Source organism: Neofelis nebulosa, chromosome 2 (assembly GCF_028018385.1).
Source record: "Neofelis nebulosa isolate mNeoNeb1 chromosome 2, mNeoNeb1.pri, whole genome shotgun sequence".
NCBI classification, from domain to species: Eukaryota; Metazoa; Chordata; class Mammalia; order Carnivora; family Felidae; genus Neofelis; species Neofelis nebulosa.
In genome coordinates this window covers 15,311,067-15,328,513 of record NC_080783.1, presented here as the reverse complement: position 1 = coordinate 15,328,513, position 17,447 = coordinate 15,311,067, and the positions used below count along the sequence as shown (strand labels likewise).

General features: G+C 40.7%; 1 protein-coding gene across 2 annotated transcripts in view; it reads left to right on the top strand.

Moving 5' to 3' along the window:
* The window catches only part of ACSL3 (acyl-CoA synthetase long chain family member 3), a 75,001-nt gene that overhangs the window by 14,097 nt on the left and 43,457 nt on the right, over window positions 1-17,447 (top strand). The window contains exon 2 of one of the 2 annotated variants that reach the window (XM_058703315.1): window positions 5,349-5,406. The exons of the other annotated variant lie outside the window; for it this stretch is intronic. The gene's annotated coding sequence lies outside the window, so the exon portion shown is untranslated. The remainder of the gene's footprint in view (window positions 1-5,348; window positions 5,407-17,447) is intronic. 2 annotated transcript variants of the gene reach the window in all.

Here is a 17,447-nt window from a genome sequence, read left to right as displayed (position 1 = left end):
ATAATGATCTTTGCTACCCAGGAACTAACTGGTCTGTTTTTGAATTTAGTGTCCATCAGTAGCATTTTATACATGTGTGCATGCATACACTCATATGTTTAAGTAAGGTGCTGTGTGCATGAGGTATTTGAAAGTTGCTTTATTGTTGTGGCTAAGATCTTTTCTCTTTTCATGATCTTCTTTTTTTAAGTAAACTCTACCCCCAACCTGGGGCTCGAACTCATGACTCCAAGATCAAGTGTTGCATGCCATACCGACTGAGCCAGCAGGTGCTTCCCTCTTTCCATTTTCTAACTGGTTACTAGAGGTATATAGAAAAACCACAGACTTTTATTATTTACCTCGTGTCCAGATATCTGAGTGAATTCTGTCTGGATAGTTTTCGAATGATTCTTCTGGATTTTCTTGTCAGACCGGCAATGATCTACAAACAGGGAAGGTTCTGTTCTCCTTTTCCAGTACTCCTGCTCCTCATTTCTTTTTTTCACCGTTGCACTGGCTAAGCTGCAGTGCTGGGCTCAGAGAAAGGCAGTGAGAGCTACAAATATGAGCCACATACATGACTTTAAATTTCCGGTAGACATAGTAAATAGAGTAAAAAGAAGCAAGTAATTTTAATATGTTTTATCTAATCAGTGTATAGTCGTGCCCCCGGAGCTGAGTTTCGCTGTCCGTGGTTGTACTTACCCGTAGTCAACCATGGGATGCTCCTGCCCCTGACCTGTCCTCGGAGGGCAGTGGGAGCTGGAGGCTGCCTCTCTTCCACACCTCTCTTCATCTGATCCCTTAGGCATTTGATCGTCTCGCATCATCACAAGAAGGGGGAGTGCAGTATAGTGAGATGTTTTGAGAAAGATTACATTCACATAGCTTTTGAAAATTAAGTTTTTAAATCTTAATTCCAATATGGTCAACGTAACTTTCATTACAGCATGTTGTTGTAATTGTTCTATTTTATTCGTTGTTGTTGTTAAAGAAGACAGTTCAACCATTCGAGTTTAAGACCTAATTCGTGGGGCGCCTGGGTGGCGCAATCGGTTAAGCGTCCGACTTCAGCCAGGTCACAATCTCGCGGTCCGTGAGTTCGAGCCCCGCGTCAGGCTCTGGGCTGATGGCTCGGAGCCTGGAGCCTGTTTCCGATTCTGTGTCTCCCTCTCTCTCTGTCCCTCCCCCGTTCATGCTCTGTCTCTCTCTGTTCCAAAAATAAATAAATAAACGTTGAAAAAAAAAATTAAAAAAAAAAAAAGACCTAATTCGTTTTATTAAATGATGCACAAATCAGGCAGCATCCCCCCTAGCAAGGAGCGGGGAGCCCCAGGGAGTTGTACCTAATGGAAGATTTGTTTTTAACGTGACTGACATGATTGCACTTTTACCTCCTACTTAAACTGCTAATGGAGGGGCACTGGGTGGCTCTCAGGTCATGATCTCACTGTGAGATCGAGCCCTGTGTTGGGGCTCCATGCTAACAGCGCAGAGCCTGCTTGGGATTCTCTCTCACTAGTCTGTCTGCCCCTCATCGCTCTGTGTCTGGAAAAATAAATACATAAACTTAAGTAAAAATAAAAATAAGCTGCTAGTCTAGAGGATGATAACAGAATTCTGCTGTGTAATACAAAAGTATGTTTGGTCTTTGTCCCCACTGCTGGTACCCGGCTCCTAAGACCCTTAAAGTTTCCCTGAATGATAGGAATCTTTTGTTATTCATAAACACTCCCTTTGATCACACCTGAGTTTATGCTAATGAAATGACTTAGGGCGTGGGGGGGGGGTCTCTAGATAGCCTCAGGATGGGGCTGATCACCCCAGAGACCCAGTGATTAGAGGGTTTAAACCTATAGACCCACACGTTGACCTCTGAGGAGGAGTGAGGGGCCGGAGATAAAAACTCTTGAACAATGAAATCGGTTACGCTTCCGGGTTCACCGGGTTGGTGAACAGCCGGTGCTGGGAAGGTGGCGCACCTGGAGAGGGTTTGGAAGTTTCCTGTGTCTCTCCCTCCCCCTATACCTTACTACATGTATCTCTTCCATTTAGCTGCTCCTGAGCTGTTATTCTTTATAATAAACCACTAAACATAAGTAATGGGTGTTCCTGAGTTCTGTGAGCCATTCTAGCAAATTATTGAACCTGAAGAGGGCATTGTGGGAATCCCTGATTTATAACCAGCTGGTGACTCATGACTAGCAAGTGGGGAATACTCTTGTGAGACTAAGCCCTTAACCTGTGGGATGTAGCTCTTGTAAAATAGTACAAAACCGTCGGTCAATTCTAGCTTTAATAAAATTGTCTTTGAAACTACTATCAAGGGGCACCTGGGGGGCTCAGTCGGTTAAGCATCCAACTTCAGCTCAGGTCATGATCTCACGGTTTGTGGGTTCGAGCCCCGCGTCAGGCTCTGTGCTGACAGCTAGAGCCTGGAGCCTGCTTCGATTTCTGTGTCTCCTCCTCTCTCTGCCTCTCTCCAGCTTGCACTTTTGTCTCTGTCTCTCTCTCAAAAATGAATAACACATTAAAGAAAAAAAAAACTATCAAAATAGTATATGCACATGGTGGAGGACTTTTTAAAGTAATTTCTTAGCAGAGTTTGTTTGCAGAATGAGTTTCTTAAGTCTTTGCCTGTCTGAAAATTTCTTTATTCTAAATGCAGCTAATGAGGAATTTAGCTAGGAGTACAGTTCTAGATTTAAAATTCATTTCCCTCAAAACTTTGAAGGCATCCTTGACAGCATTTAAGGCCCGTCTCATAATCCCAGGCTGCTCCCTCTTCTCCAAACCCTTAATTTAATCACATCTACAAAGATGCTTTTCCTAAATAAGGTAACATTTACAGGTTCCAGGGATTAGGGGCTGATACCTGTGGGGTCATTTATCAGCCTGCTTTTGTAGGTACTTAGGAGTTCCTGAATACTTCTGCGCTTCTGTAGATGCTGTTACTACAGCCTGTCGTGTCCTCTCTCGTCTCTTTTGCCAAAGATAATGTGGATCAACTATGTTCTTAGCCAGCCTTCCTTGACCTTTTCCCCCTCCTGGACAGAGGATTGCATTTGTCTGTTCTCTTAATACAGCCCGTGGACTTACCCAGCAGTTTTGGCCACGTCAGGCCTGTTTGTCGTTTCTGTCTCTGCCACAGGAGTGGGAATTTTCTGAGTACCGTGGGCACGTTTCCAGAATGGGAAGCATTAGGTATGGAGCCGAGTAGGCATTCACTAAATATTTGTCGAGGAGATTCAACATTTATTAAGGGCCAACTAAATACTGTGACCTGTCACGTTGGACCATTTAATTAACAAAACAAAATAGGGTAAAGTAAGTGTGCACATGTGCCAGGATTTCTCCAGGGCAAATTTTTTTAGAAGGGATTTGCTAGGTCATAGGAACTTACATCTTCAGCTTTGTCTGGGTGCTGCCAAGTTGCTCTCCGAAGTGGCTGCACTTCCCCCAACAAAGCCAAGAGAAGCTTGTTTCCTATATCCTTGCCAAGGCTTGTGATGTGTTTTTTTAATTAAAAAAATTCAATAGGGGGAAATGATAATGTTTTTATTTGTGTTTCTTTGATAACTAGTGGGGCTGACTATTTCATATTTGATGGACATTGAGGCTTTTTTTTCATGGATATTAATAGCCTGTTTTTTCTGCTGAGTTGTCCTGTATTTATAGAAATCCAGATATTGTGGATATGAATTGTTTATATGTTGTTGTCCTTATTTACATATGGATAAACTGGCACAAGAAATAGCAGGTAGATTTATAAGATTCCCCCCCAACCCCCGAAGGATAGATGGGTGAATAAATGAATGATTTGTCTAAAGTCATAGCTAATGAGGAACAGAGTGGGGATTTTGGACCCAGGGATATCTGGTTTTAAGACCTATTCCTTTTTTTAGTATCTCTGGCTGCCTTACAGGGAATGAGGAAATTAATAAACCGTTAGTTAGCTCTTACAGGCTCTGTGAGTTTAGGCTGATGTTAAAATATTTCTTTAATGACTATGATGACTGCAAATCTATTTGCTTCACAAGCAATTGAGCAAATCACTGAAATAATGGATAAAAGTGTTGTATACACAGTGAAATACTGTTTATAAGTTTATTTTTGCAGAGAGATGGAGAGACAGAGCGTGAGCAGGGGAGGGGCAGAGAGAGAGGGAGACACAGAATCTGAAGCAGGCTCCACGCTCCGAGCTGTCAGCACAGAGCCCAACTTGGGGCTCGAACCCACGAGCCTTGAGATCATGACCTGAGCTGAAGTCGGATGCTAAAACGACGGAGCCACCCAGGCGCCCCGAGACTTTTTTTTTTTTTTGAGCAGTTTCAGATTTACTGCAAAATTGAGCAGAGGGTTCAGAGATTTTCCTGTAAACCCCCAGCCCTCACGTATGCACAGCCTTCCCCATTATGAGTAATCCCACACCAGCATAGTATATTTATTGTAGTCAGTGAACCTAGACTGATAAATCGTTGTCAAAGACCTTATTTTACACTGGGGCTCTCCCTTGGTGTTGTACATTGCATGATGTTTTGACAAATATGTAATGATACGTGTCTATCTGCTGTTATAGCATACAGAGTGGTTCCACCACTGTAAAAATCCTCAGTGCTCGGCCTCTTCATGCCGCCTTCCTTTCGGCAACCTTTTAGTTTCCCAGTAGCTTTTCCTTTCCCAGAATGTCATACATTTGGAATCCTACAGTATGTAGGTAGCTTTTTGAGATTGACGTCGTTCACTTAGTAATATGCATTTAAATTTCCTCTGTGGCTTTTCATGGCTTGATAGCTTATTTCTTTTTAGTTCTGAGTAATATTCCATTGTCTGGATGGACCACAGTTTATCCATTCACCTACTGAAGGACATCTTGCTTGCTTCCAGGTTTGGCAATTATGAATAAGGCTGCTATAAATGTTTGTATTTGTTTTTTGTCTTTTGTTTTTCTTTGACACATAAGCTTTCAACTCATGTGGGTAAATATCAAGGAGGCTCAGTTGCTGGATCATATTGTAAAGAATATGTTTAGTTTTGTAAGAAACTGCCAAACTTGTCTTCCAGAGTGGCCGTTCATTTTGCATTCCCACCAGCAGTGAACGCGTTCCTCTTGCACCGTATTGCCAACATTTGGTGATGTTAGTATTTTGGATTTTGGCCATTATGATAGGTGTGTGGTAAGAAACCATATGCTTTTTTCAGTGATAAAATGTCATTTGCTAGTGTGATAGATGGTGTTTTCAGAAAAAACCCACAAATTTTTCTGTGGGTTTTTGGAAGTAAAAATATTTCTAGGAAAAGGCTGGTATTTGGCTCCGATTAACTAGACCACAAGTAGTAATGTTTGTCTATGTGTGTTTTGACAGATCTTGAAGGAAAGGCACATACCTTGAAGGCACTAACACGTCCTACCGTTGTCAACTGGTAAAATGTTAATTTTTTAATTATAAAATATTTCTCTTAGGCATAAAATGGATTAAGTTAAAATCAAGTGTGTATAAACGGTCTAAGAGAAAAATGTTTATTAATTCTTCCCGTTTTGTGATTGTAGAATAATGAAAATTAGAAGGTAGCTTTCCTACTAATTTTAAGTCAGTACAAACCCATTGGAATATTAAGCCATGTTATTCACCGATATTACTGATTTTCCTTTTCTCAGTTTAATTTCATTTAAGTATCTGTGTGAATTTGAACTCAGTAGCCTCTTTATTTTGTGAAGTTTAGCACTGATTAGAGTGGTATTATTTCAATATGTGGTAGTCATTTTTTTATTATTTTTAAATTTTTTAATATTTGCTTTTGAGGGACATAGAGCGTGCAAACGGGGTAGGGGCAGAGGGGGACAGAGAATCTGAAGCAAAATCACAAACCATGAGATCATGACCTGAGCCGAAGTTGGACGCTTAACCAACTGAGCCACCAGCCAGGTGCCCCATGACGGTCATTTTAAATTTGTGTTAGTGTTATTTTAAATTTCTAAATGGATATTTTAACAGAAGTTGTAGGTGCTAGGCCAGGAAAACGGCTGTGGGCTTTTTGTTAACCTGCAGTTAAGTTCTGCACGTCACTTATAGTTGTGACGGGATAGAATGTAGAATGTTTTATTTTTTTTCTTACTGTGGCTTCTGAAGTGAATTAGGTTTTTGAAATTTTGGGGCAAGAATTTGGGGATCCAGTGAACTGAAAATTTTCATCGTAAAAGTAAAATTGGATAGAACTGTTAAAAGGAATAGTCTGTGTTGATAAAATGCTTTGAGAATATAAAAGCAATAAGCATTTTTATCAGTTAGAATCATGCTGGTTGATATTTATTTATCTTGTTTCAGAAGATCATTTCAGAGTCTTTGCTCCTTCCCCCCAAAATCTTTGTCTATATCGGCCAAACTTACTGATTTTTATGTTATCTACTGATTTTAAAAAGAATCCAAACGGCACCTGGGCGGCTCAGTCGGTAAAGCGTCCGACTTCAGCTCAGGTCATGATACCACAGCTCGTGAGTTCGAGCCCCACGTCGGGCTCTGTGCTGACAGCTCAGAGCCTGAGCCTGCTTTGCATTCTATGTCTCTCTGATCTTCCCCTGCTCACACTCTGTCTGAAAAATAAATAAACGTTAACAATTTTAAAAAAGAATTCAAACAAATAGTATGTCTGTTATTAAAAGCTAAACAGTATAGGAGTGTGTAAGTAGCAGATAAGTTTGCTGTTCCCGTGGTTCTTTTGCAAGGGTGTTATCCCTTACCAATTTGGAGTGTGTCCTTCTAGACCTTTCATGTGCATATCCAAGATTAGCATCTTTTAATGAAGCGGGTGTGATGGAAAAAGGAATATTCCATGCCCATTGATGTGCCTTCACTTTATTTTAGACCTTTCTTTGCCTCCGGTTTCTTGAGTGGTGTACTTGGCCACATGAGGAGTGCTTTGAACTAAGTAAATGTCAGAACACGGTAGGAATCTCTGCAGATTCCTTTTAGTGATTAGTGGGTTTTGGAAACTCCAAACTTTGAATTTCTAGCTAAGAATGGGTCAACAGAATTCAGATTTACAATGAAATTGAAATTGAAATGAAGCACATATAATTCGCTGTGTATTAAGCAATGGGTATTAAATAGTAAGGCATTTATATAAATGACTACAGTTAGTATTGCCTTTATAGAGGCTTAGCTGGATGGGGTCAATGGGGAAGTGATTTTAGAGTTTAAGTATCTATTTGGGGGATGGGAAAAAAGTGCTGTGGCAAAGGGACAAAAGGAATTTTGTCTCTCATAATGTTGCCTAGACTTGATCAGGTACCCAAAAAGGGAAAGGACATTTGCCATTGTATACAGGTTAAGTATATTGTGAAGTAAAAGGAACGTCCCAGACGGTTTTGGGGAACCCAGTGTCTTGAATTCTAAAACTTAGAACTCCTCCATGTCACATTGGCAACTGCACATATTCAGAAGGCCTGTGACTTCAGAAATGGTGTAAAAATTGAACTGATTCACATGCAGAGATGTCCAGAGTGTAGTTGTTAGATTACAGTGTTTTATTTATACTCCTTAAAAAATCTGGAAGGGCAGTTTGATTACAGAGTTTTATCTTAATGCTGTTTATTGGTTAGGGACACCTGGGTGGCTCACTCGGTTGAGCATCAGACTTTGGCTCCGGTCATGATGTCATGATCTCGAGGCTTGTTAGTTCGAGCCCCTCATCAGGCTCTGTGCTGACAGCTTGGAGCCTGGAGCCTGCTTCGGAGTCTGTGTCTCCCTCCCTCTCTGCCCCTCCCCCACTTGTGCTCAGTGTCTGTCTGTCTCTCAAAAATAAACATTAAAACATTTTTTTAAATTTAAAGATAAAAAGGACATGTAGAATTTGAAAGAGAACATTAACATAGAATTGGGCAAAAGTAAATTTAGAGCCATTACTGTAGCTATTATCTAGTGTTTTAAATCTATTATAGATGCTCAGCAAGTTCATTATTCTTATTTATTTATTTTTTTAATGTGAAATTTATTATCAAATTGGTTTCCATAAAACACCCAGGGCTCATCCCAACAGGTGCCCTCCTCAGTGCCCATCACCCACTTTCCCCTCCCTCTCACCCCTACCAACTGTCAGTTTATTCTCAGTTTTTAAGAGTCTCTTATGGTTTGGCTCCCTCCCTCTCTAACTTTTTTTTTTCCCTTCCCCTCCCCCATGGGCTTCTGTTAAGTTTCTCAGGATCCACATAAGAGTGAAAACATATGGTATCTGTCTTTCTCTGTATGGCTTATTTCACTTAGCGTAACACTCTCCAGCTCCATCCACGTTGCTACAAAAGGCCTATTTCATTCTTTCTCCTTGCCAAGTAGTATATATATTGATTTTAAAAAGTGTATTCTGTCAGTGATTCTAGTAATTTACATTTAAATACTTTCTAGTAATTTATATTTAAAAATTTTCCTTTTTTTAGTGTTCATTTTTTCAGAGTGAGAGCCTGAGCGGGGGAGGGGCAGAGTGAGCGGGGTCAGAGGATGTGAAGTGGGCTCCGTGTTGATGGCAGTGAGCCCGATGCAGGGCTCCAACTCATGAACCGTGGTATCATGACCTGAGCTGGAGTCGGACGCTCAACCAGCTGAGCCACCCAGGTGCCCCTCTTTAAATATTTCCTAGACTAGACGAGTTCTGATGGACTTCAGGACTTCATCTCTCATCCTAATGATCCAGTGTTACCCGTTCAGATGGTGGTAGCAGAGAGAGCTATCTGCGTGTAGCCATGCAGTAGGGAGGAATCATTCAGAATAGTGTCATTTGTACGTGAAGGTGATCTAGATTTGAAGTTTGGAACGAGGTGCGGACAGCAGCACGTGTGCGGCTTGTTGTGGCTTAGCAGGAAAAGGCTTTTTTGAGTTGGGCCAAGTATTTCTCTTAACGGTTGAAGGTAGATTCCTTTCTCTTGTGCCTTCTATTTTTGTTGTTGTTTTATTTTTTATTTTTTTTAAATTTGCATCTAAATTAGCATCTAGTGCGCCAGTGATTTCAGGAGTAGATTCCTTAGTGCCCCTTCCCCATTTAGCCCATCCCCCCTCCCACAACCCCTCCAGCAACCCTCAGTGTGTTCTCTGTATTTAAGAGTCTCTTCTGGTTTGTCCCCCTCCCTGTTTGTATATTATTCTTGTTTCCCTTCGCTTATGTTCATCTGTTTTGTCTCTTAAAGTCCTCATAGGAGTGAAGTCATATGATTTTTGTCTTTCTCTGACTAATTTCAATTAGCATAATACTTCCAGTTCCATCCACGGAGTTGCCAATGGCAAGATTGCATTCTTTTGGATTGCCGAGTAATACTCCATTGTATATATACACACCACGTCTTCTTTATCCATTCAACCATCGGTGGACATTTGGGCTCTTTGCATACTCTGGCTACTGTTAATAGTGCTGCTATAAACATGGGGGGGGGGGGTGCATGTGTCCCTTCGAAACAGCACAGCTGTATCCTGTGGATAAATGCCCAGTAGTGCAACTGCTGGGTCGCAGGGTAGTTCTATTTTTAGTTTTTTGAGGAACCTCCATACTGTTTTCCAGAGTGGCTGCACCAGCTTGCATTCCCAGGTGCCTTCTATTTTTAAAACAGCAGTTTAGGTTTTGACCACGTGTGGAAAAGCTGCAGAGGCCAGAAAGCTGGGCACACTGGCGAATGGAGGAGAGGGAAGACTACTCTTTATCTTCATAGCTTTAATTTTGAAACTTCTTGTTTGAGAAAAGCTTCCTTAGGGGTAAAATAGGCGGTTTATAGGAAGAAGAACATTTATGTAAAGAGCTAAAAAAGGAAACATAGAATGAGATCATATGAATAAAATGAAATATAGTGAAAACTAAGTATTGACTATAGGAAGTATTGCATATTTAAACCTTATTCTTAGCTCTTTAATGTTTAGATAGTACAAATAATGAAGTTGATCTCATGTTGGTTGGTGTAATGCAGGTTATTTATCCTGTAGTTCCATATTTCCACGACTTATAGGTTTCTTCTTAGTATTATTTGCTTTTTCTTAAGTTTGTTTTTAACTGATATGGCAAGGTAAGGGCTTTTGGGTTGAGGGGAATGAAGGAAAAGATAAGCAAATAGGTAAAGAATCTTACTGAATCATTTGTAAATCTTTGAAATTAAAATGTATAGATTGGGTAGACTTAGTGTAGATTAAAATTATCTTGAAAATCTTAATTTTGACACTTTAATGTCTTGACATTCTCAAAGGCTAAACTTTCCTGAGCTGCCTCTTCTCAAACACGCATACTTTATTTTGCTGATTTTATGCACATTTGCTTTTGCTGACATATTTCACATGTTTGCAACTATTTAGCCTCTGGCTTTTGAATTTTCTTTAATTTTGTGTTCTATTCTTATTGTAGGGAAGAAAATAGTTAAGTTCAAAAGTGAAGTTGTTAATTGAACCAGCAACCAATCCACTCGCTCAGATTTAGGTTAATGTAATACTCAGTGAAATGCTTAGCTGGATTGTGTTGAAATTGCTAAGACCCTCAAGTACCAACCAGCCGAGCTGATGTTATTATATAATCTAATAGTTTAGGGTCTCCTGAAATATTTATATAGGTGGCTCTCGTTAACCATTTTGGAGATAATTGGAATAAGTAAGGAATTAGCACTCAAAGGAGTACATGGTCCTATTTAATATTGTTCTAATATGGTCCGGGCATTTAATTCTTGGCTGTTTAGGACACACTGATGAATTTGTCAAAACAGTGCTGTGAAGTAGGGCTCCAGGGTTTAAGTTCTCTGCCCTAACATGTGGATAATATAAGGATGACTGAACATGCCATTCTCCCCATTTCCCTTCACTGCATCAACCGTGAACAGAATTATCTGATACAACAAGGTGTACTTCTATATAGAGAATCTCAGATTACCTCTTCTGGGTATAATCATTAGAGGGGAGTTACACGGCTTGGAAGACGAATAGAAAGCACAGTAGGAATAGGTTTTCCCTTAGATGAGGAAGTTGAGCCAAAATGATTCAGAACCCTGAGCTTGTGTGTGTGTGTGTGTGTGTGTGTGTGTGTAAGCTGTCTGGCTGGAGGGTGGTTGGGGATTGTCCCATGACAAGATTGATGAAGGAACAACAGAACCACTTCTGAGTACTCTCCTGTGTATTGCTGAGTTCTGGCATGAGGTTGTTAAGGGTAGAAGGAGACTCTAAAAATCCTGACAGGGAAGTTTGTTGAGGATCATCTTTTATAGATGTATGGAGGCCAGAAAAGTTGAGTTGGTTAAACCGAGTTGGCCCTGAATTATATTCTATGTGTATTCTTTACCTTTGGAACTGGAGTGGGATCCACAGAGTGGGATCCAATAGTTCTGTGTCCAAGGATATTTACACTTCACATGGAGTACTAGACATGAGAAAAAAATGTTCATTTTTGTTTGTTTTCTTTTTTTTATTAAACAAAATTTTATTAACGTTTATTTTTGAGAGAGATAGACAGAGTATGAGCTGGGAGGGGCAGAGAGAGTTGGGAGACCCAGAATCTGAAGCAGGCTCCGGGCTCTGAGCTGTCAGCACAGTAAAACCAAGTAATGGTCTGCTTTGAAACTCTGCATAAAGAGAACCCAAACCGACTATACTAATAAGTGGCATTTATAATGCCTTTGCATTTTCCAAAGTCCTTTATTATTTGCTGCATTCCATTTTATCCAAATGATGACACATATAGGAAAATGAAGTATAGAAAAGTTGTTTCATAAACAAAAGATCAAACTTAACTAGTGGTGCAATTGAGGCTATAATTTGTTTGCTTATTCCTTGAGATGGTTAATTGTAGAGTGACCAGCTTGTCCAGGTTTGCCTAAAACTTTCCTGGTTTTATTCATTTTTTATTAAAACAATTTTTTATGTTTATTTTATTTTATTTTTTTAATGTTTTATTTATTTTTGAGACTGAGAGAGACAGCATGAACGGGGGAGGGACAGAGAGAGAGGGAGACACAGAATCCGAAGCAGGCTCCAGGCTCCGAGCCGTCAGCCCAGAGCCCGACGCGGGGCTCGAACTCACGGACCGCGAGATCGTGACCCGAGCTGAAGTCGGACGCTTAACCGACTGAGCCACCCAGGCGCCCCTTTTATGTTTATTTTTGAGAGGTAGGGAGGGAAAGAGAGAGAAAGAGACAGAGTATGAATGTGGGAGGGACAGAGAGGGGAAGACACAGAATCCAAAGCAGGGTCCAGGCTGTGAGATGGCAGCATTTAGGCCGATGTGGGGCTTGAACCCACAAACTTTGAGATCATGACCTGAGCCAAAGTTGGACACTTAATTGACTGAGCCACCCAGGCACCCCATATTTTTTATTTATATTCTAAAGTTTATTTATTTTTGAAAGAGAGAGTGAATGTGCATGGGTATGTGCAAGTCAGGGAGGGGCAGAGTGAGAGGGAGAGAGAGAGAATCCAAACTGCCAGCACAGAGCCTGACTTGGGGCTTGATCTCATGAACCTCAAAATCAGAGATCATGACCTGAGCCAAAATCAAGAGTTGGATGCTTAACTTACTGAGCCACCCAGGGACCCCCAAACTTTCCCAGTTTTAGCACTGACAGTCCTGTGTCCTGGGAAACCCCAAAGTCTGGGCACCTCAGAGTGGTTGGCCATCCTAATTAATTGTCACACTTTGTGGTCACCTGGGGGTGGGAGTACAGTTGTCAAATAAAACAGAAGAAGGCACTCAGTTAAATCTGAATTTCAGATAAAAAACAATTAAAAAAATTTTTTTTAAGTTTATTGTTGAGAGAGAGAGAGAGAGAGAGAGAGAGAGTGAGTGAGTGAGAGAGAGTGTGTGTGTGTGTGTGTGTGTGTGTGCATAAATGAGGGAGGGAGAGCGAATTCCAAGCAGGCTCTTGCACTGTTAGTGCAGAGCCGGACATGGGGCTTGAACCCATGAACTGTGTGTGAAGTTATGCCTTGAGCCAAAATCAAGAGTCGGATGTTCAACCAACTGAGCCACCCAGGCGCCCTCGACTGAATTTTTACTACATGATCCAGATCCTGCATGAGACATATGTACACTAAAATTTGTTCATTGTTTTTCTGAAATTCAAATTTAACTGGCTGTCTTCTGTTTTTATTTGTTAAATCTGACAGCCTTAAGTAAGAGTAAAGGGATGTTCTGATGTGTAAAAAGATCACTTAGCTGCTTTTTTGTGTAGACCTTAGGTTTTATACATTTATTTGCTTAAATAAATGTAGCATCTGGTAGTATTTGACTCTTGTTCTTTTAACTTTGTGGCTAGAGATGCCAGAGTTCAGGATGAATATATGGAACCGTATTGTGCTCAATGCGTCGAAACGTGTGTGTGTGTGTGTGTGTGTGTGTGTGTGTGTGTGTGTGTTGGTTGGTTTGAAGTGGTTCTTCACTTGGGAGGAAATTTGGCCGAGACGGATCGAGCCTTATCCCATCTTTGCTGGATCAGCCTGTCAAACACGGGCACATTCTCACAGACTGCCCATATTGCCTCTAGACTATGTTAAAAATCGCTGTTGTTAAGATAGTGCATTCACGTGATTCAAAATGAGAAGGAAGTAAAGGCTTTCCTTACTCGCTTCTTGGACCTCTTCATTTGTCTACCATGGAGATAGTCTGATCTGATTGGAAAAAATTAGAATTTTGGAAATAGACCTTAGAAAACTTGAGTGGTCTTGCTTTTTTTTTTTTTTTTTTTTTTTTTTTTTAAGCAAGGGAACTCTTGCTCTACCCCCCATCCCCCCCCCCCCCCCCCCCACCAAGGGGGAAGAGTACCTTATGTAGAAGACAGAAATAGGATTGGGCTCCTCCTACATCTTCAATGTTTGATGGTTGTCACTGCTCTGAAATTGATTTGGGAGCCCTTAGCATCAGTACAGTTTAGTCTTACAGTAGATTTATTTGAATCCCATCAACATTTATGGTGAGAAAATTACAATTTGTTGACTTGGACAGGGTGTCATGGTAAGTGGTGGCAGAGCCGGGACTAGTATACTTGTGTATGTGTGTGTTGTGGGGTGTGTGTGTGTGTGTGTGTGTGTGTGTGTGTTTGAAACCCCCGTTCTATATCAAGCTGAGAAAGGTATAATAAGTTCCTTTGCCTAATTTCTATTTCCTATTTGATTCATTCAAGGTTCAGCACTTCTCTTTTTTTAAAAAACATCTGGCTCAGACGTTAGAAAAGGAAGATAGGATAAAAGTAGATTGAAAAAAAAATGTGTCTTAGCCAGTTAGGGGAGTCAGGGGACTATATTTGTGGTTCAAAGAGAATATTTGAGGCCTACTGTTATTTCAACTATTATGATAAAAGGATTGAAAAAGCTTAAAAATTACAGTGAATAACTGAAGATTATGTAAAGTTAGTTGACTCTGGTCAGCTGCTTTTTAATTTTTAATGTAAATATGTTTATGGCAAAGACTTGCTGAATTTTCCTCCCTCTCTCCCTCTTTCTTCCCTTTTCCCCTTCCCTCCCATTTCTTCCTCCTTACCCCTCTCCCTTCCAGTGTCTTCAGGGCCAGAATTTCATTTCCTGTGGTTAGAATAAACACAAGCTTAGTAGTTGTCTTAAAAAGAAAAGGACACAATTCTTATTTCCTCATAAAACTTTCTAGTTGTGAATTTGGAAGTTAATCTAATTCAGATGAAAATATGACTCAAACCTCTAATAATGCTTTTAGTAGACTTCCTGGTACAGAATTTCTTCACTTTTTTATTTGTTGTATTAAGGGAGTACTTAAATGGATTAATGGCCTCGATTTTTCAGCCATACAATCTAATAATCCATAGACCAGTAACAACTGTGGAGTCAGAGTTGAAATTTTCCAAGTTATTAATCACTGTATTAATATTGGAAGTTTTAGGAGAAATCCTTTGTGTTTCTTTCATTAAAAGGAAGGGTGAGGGGCACCTGGGTGACTCAGTAGGTTGGATGTCTGTCTGATTTCGGCTCAGGTCATGATCTCGCAGTCTGTGGGTTCGAGCCCCGTGTCAGGCCCTGCACTGACAACTCAGAGCCTGGAGCCTGCTTCTGATTCTGTGTCTTCCTCTCTCTCTGCCACTCCCCTGCTCGTGCTCTGTCTCTCTCAAAAATAAATAAAACATTAAATAAAAAAAAAAATAAAATTAAATGGCAGAAGCTTTGAGGAAAAAAATGTTAAAAACAACAACAACAACACATTCTCCTGAGCCAGAGATGCATTTTGTCATATTATTTCTATTACGGTTTTAGCCTGGGGAAGCAGAGAAGCAAGCGTCCTCATCAGAGCCAGGGTCCTGCCTCTAAAGAAACTTTTTCCTGAGAGCAAGTCATTGCTGGTTGCATTTCTCATTACAACTCCTTAGAGCCTCATTCTGGGAAGGAAATCTTTCTTTCTGCCCTTCTTGACCCAGTTTCTTATTTCAAAACAAATAGTTTAGATAATTTTTCAGGGACTTTTTTGGTTTATGTAAAATGTGATTTTTGTGCAAAGGAGTGTCTCTAAAGTAGTGAAGGACTCCACTTTTTTTCCTTTTATTATTATTAGTTTTTAAGTGTATTTATTTTGAGAGAGAGAGTGAGAGAACGCGCGCGAGCATGAGTGGAGGAGGGGCAGAGAGATTGGGAGAGAGAGAATCCCAAGCAGACAGCATACAGAGCCCCACTTGGGGCTTGATCTCAGGAACCTCGAGATCAGGACCTGAGTGGAAATCTAGAGATGCTTAACTGACTGAGTGACCGAGGCGCCCCGTCCCTGTTTTGTTTTTAACAATAAAGTATTAAGCCTAGAGTTCAGGGAGTGTGGAGGAATTAAAAAGCTTGGGTGGGAGTCAAACATACAGGTTAAAATTCTACTTCATCTGTTAGTTGTAAGTGCCTTTGGGCATGATCTGTTTGAAATTGGGTTTTTGTAACAATTCAGTGAGATGATATAAAGCTCCCCACACGGTGCTTGCATTATTGGTACTCAGAATTGCTCATTTATTTCAATTTGGTGAAAAATTCAAGGCATATTTCATGCCAGCAAATACAGATACCTTGATATCCATTGGTGTACAATCCCCTTATTTATATACTGTCTTAGAGATAACATGCTAAGCTGTATTTTTTTTTCCAGATATAAATATTTCTGGAGTGTCGATGCATGTTTGGGTGTTGTTGGCTATAAGGAAAATCCGGGGGGAAATAAGATTGGGTAATGGGCAGGATTAACCAAGAAATTGTGGAGAATCAAGATACCCCTCTGGAGCATTGTCTCGTCGCCTCCCCTCTTTCCTGGGGTGTTCTCTCTGCTCCCAGTGGATTTGTAGGAGAATTTCTAAGTGTTGGGCTTCTGCCCCTGCTCTGGGAGTTGGAGCTTGCAGGTGGTGTTTTGGAGGGAGGTGGTAGTGAGCAGACAGACGCTCTGTATTAGCGGAGTAACGTAATGGTGTTGCTGGCCGCTTCCCTCCCGCGAACACTGTAGAAGTCGTGGATTCTGAGCCAGACCCATTTCCGTTGGGTCAGTCCTGCGGCGCATGGAGATGAATGGCTTGAGATACTACTGTGCCCCTCTCTCTCCTGTGCCTCAGAGGTTCTTGAAGTCTCTGTAGGCAGATGCAACCAGATCTAAGCAGGCAAAGCCATTTAATATGTGCGTATGAACATGATCCCTGTGGCAACCTACTTGTTTTCCCTTCCCCCACAATACAGGCATTTACAGGTTTTTTCCTACTACTAAAGCACATGGTGTCTGTGGAAGCTTTTCATATGACTTGTAGTTTTGTTTTTTTTTTTTTTTTGGCTTTTAAAGAAAATTGGGGAGTTAATACAGGTTGTAGGACTATGATAATATTCCTTAACAATTTAAAACATAAAATTTTACCTTTTTTTAAAAGTTTATTTTATTATTTATTTTGAGAAAGAGAGAGGAAGAGAGAGAATCCCAAGCAGGCTCTGTGCTGTGTGCCTGGAGCCCAGCATGGGCCTTGATCCCACAAGTGGTGAGATGGTGACCTGAACCAAAATCAAGAGTCGGACACTTAACCGTCTGAGCCACCCAAGCGCCCCAAAATTTTATCTTAACATCAGAATTTCATATGTCTCCTGAGTGTATTATTTGAGGGTGATTTTGTAGGTGGGTGTTAATCTCCATTACCTGATGCACAGTTATTTTCAGAACCCCAGCTGCTCTGTCCTCAGCTTTCTGACAGTCACACAAAATCCTATATGCCCTTCCTCCTCCTCCTCCTCCTCCTCCTCCTCCTCCTCCACCTCCACCTCCACACTCCCCAGGTCTCCTGTGCTCTTCCTCTCAAGTGGTAGAAGCCACACAGAGAAGGAATTTTCTTAAACTTGATCGTTAGGATGATTTAAAGCAACTAACTGCTAAAGTGATGCAAGATGTGAGTGAATACCTTCTTTTGATGTAACAATCTCATTTTACGATTGTATTTGCTAAAAAAAAAAAAAAGATTGTATTTGATGGGTCATTTTCTTTTAATGTTGTTAAACTTG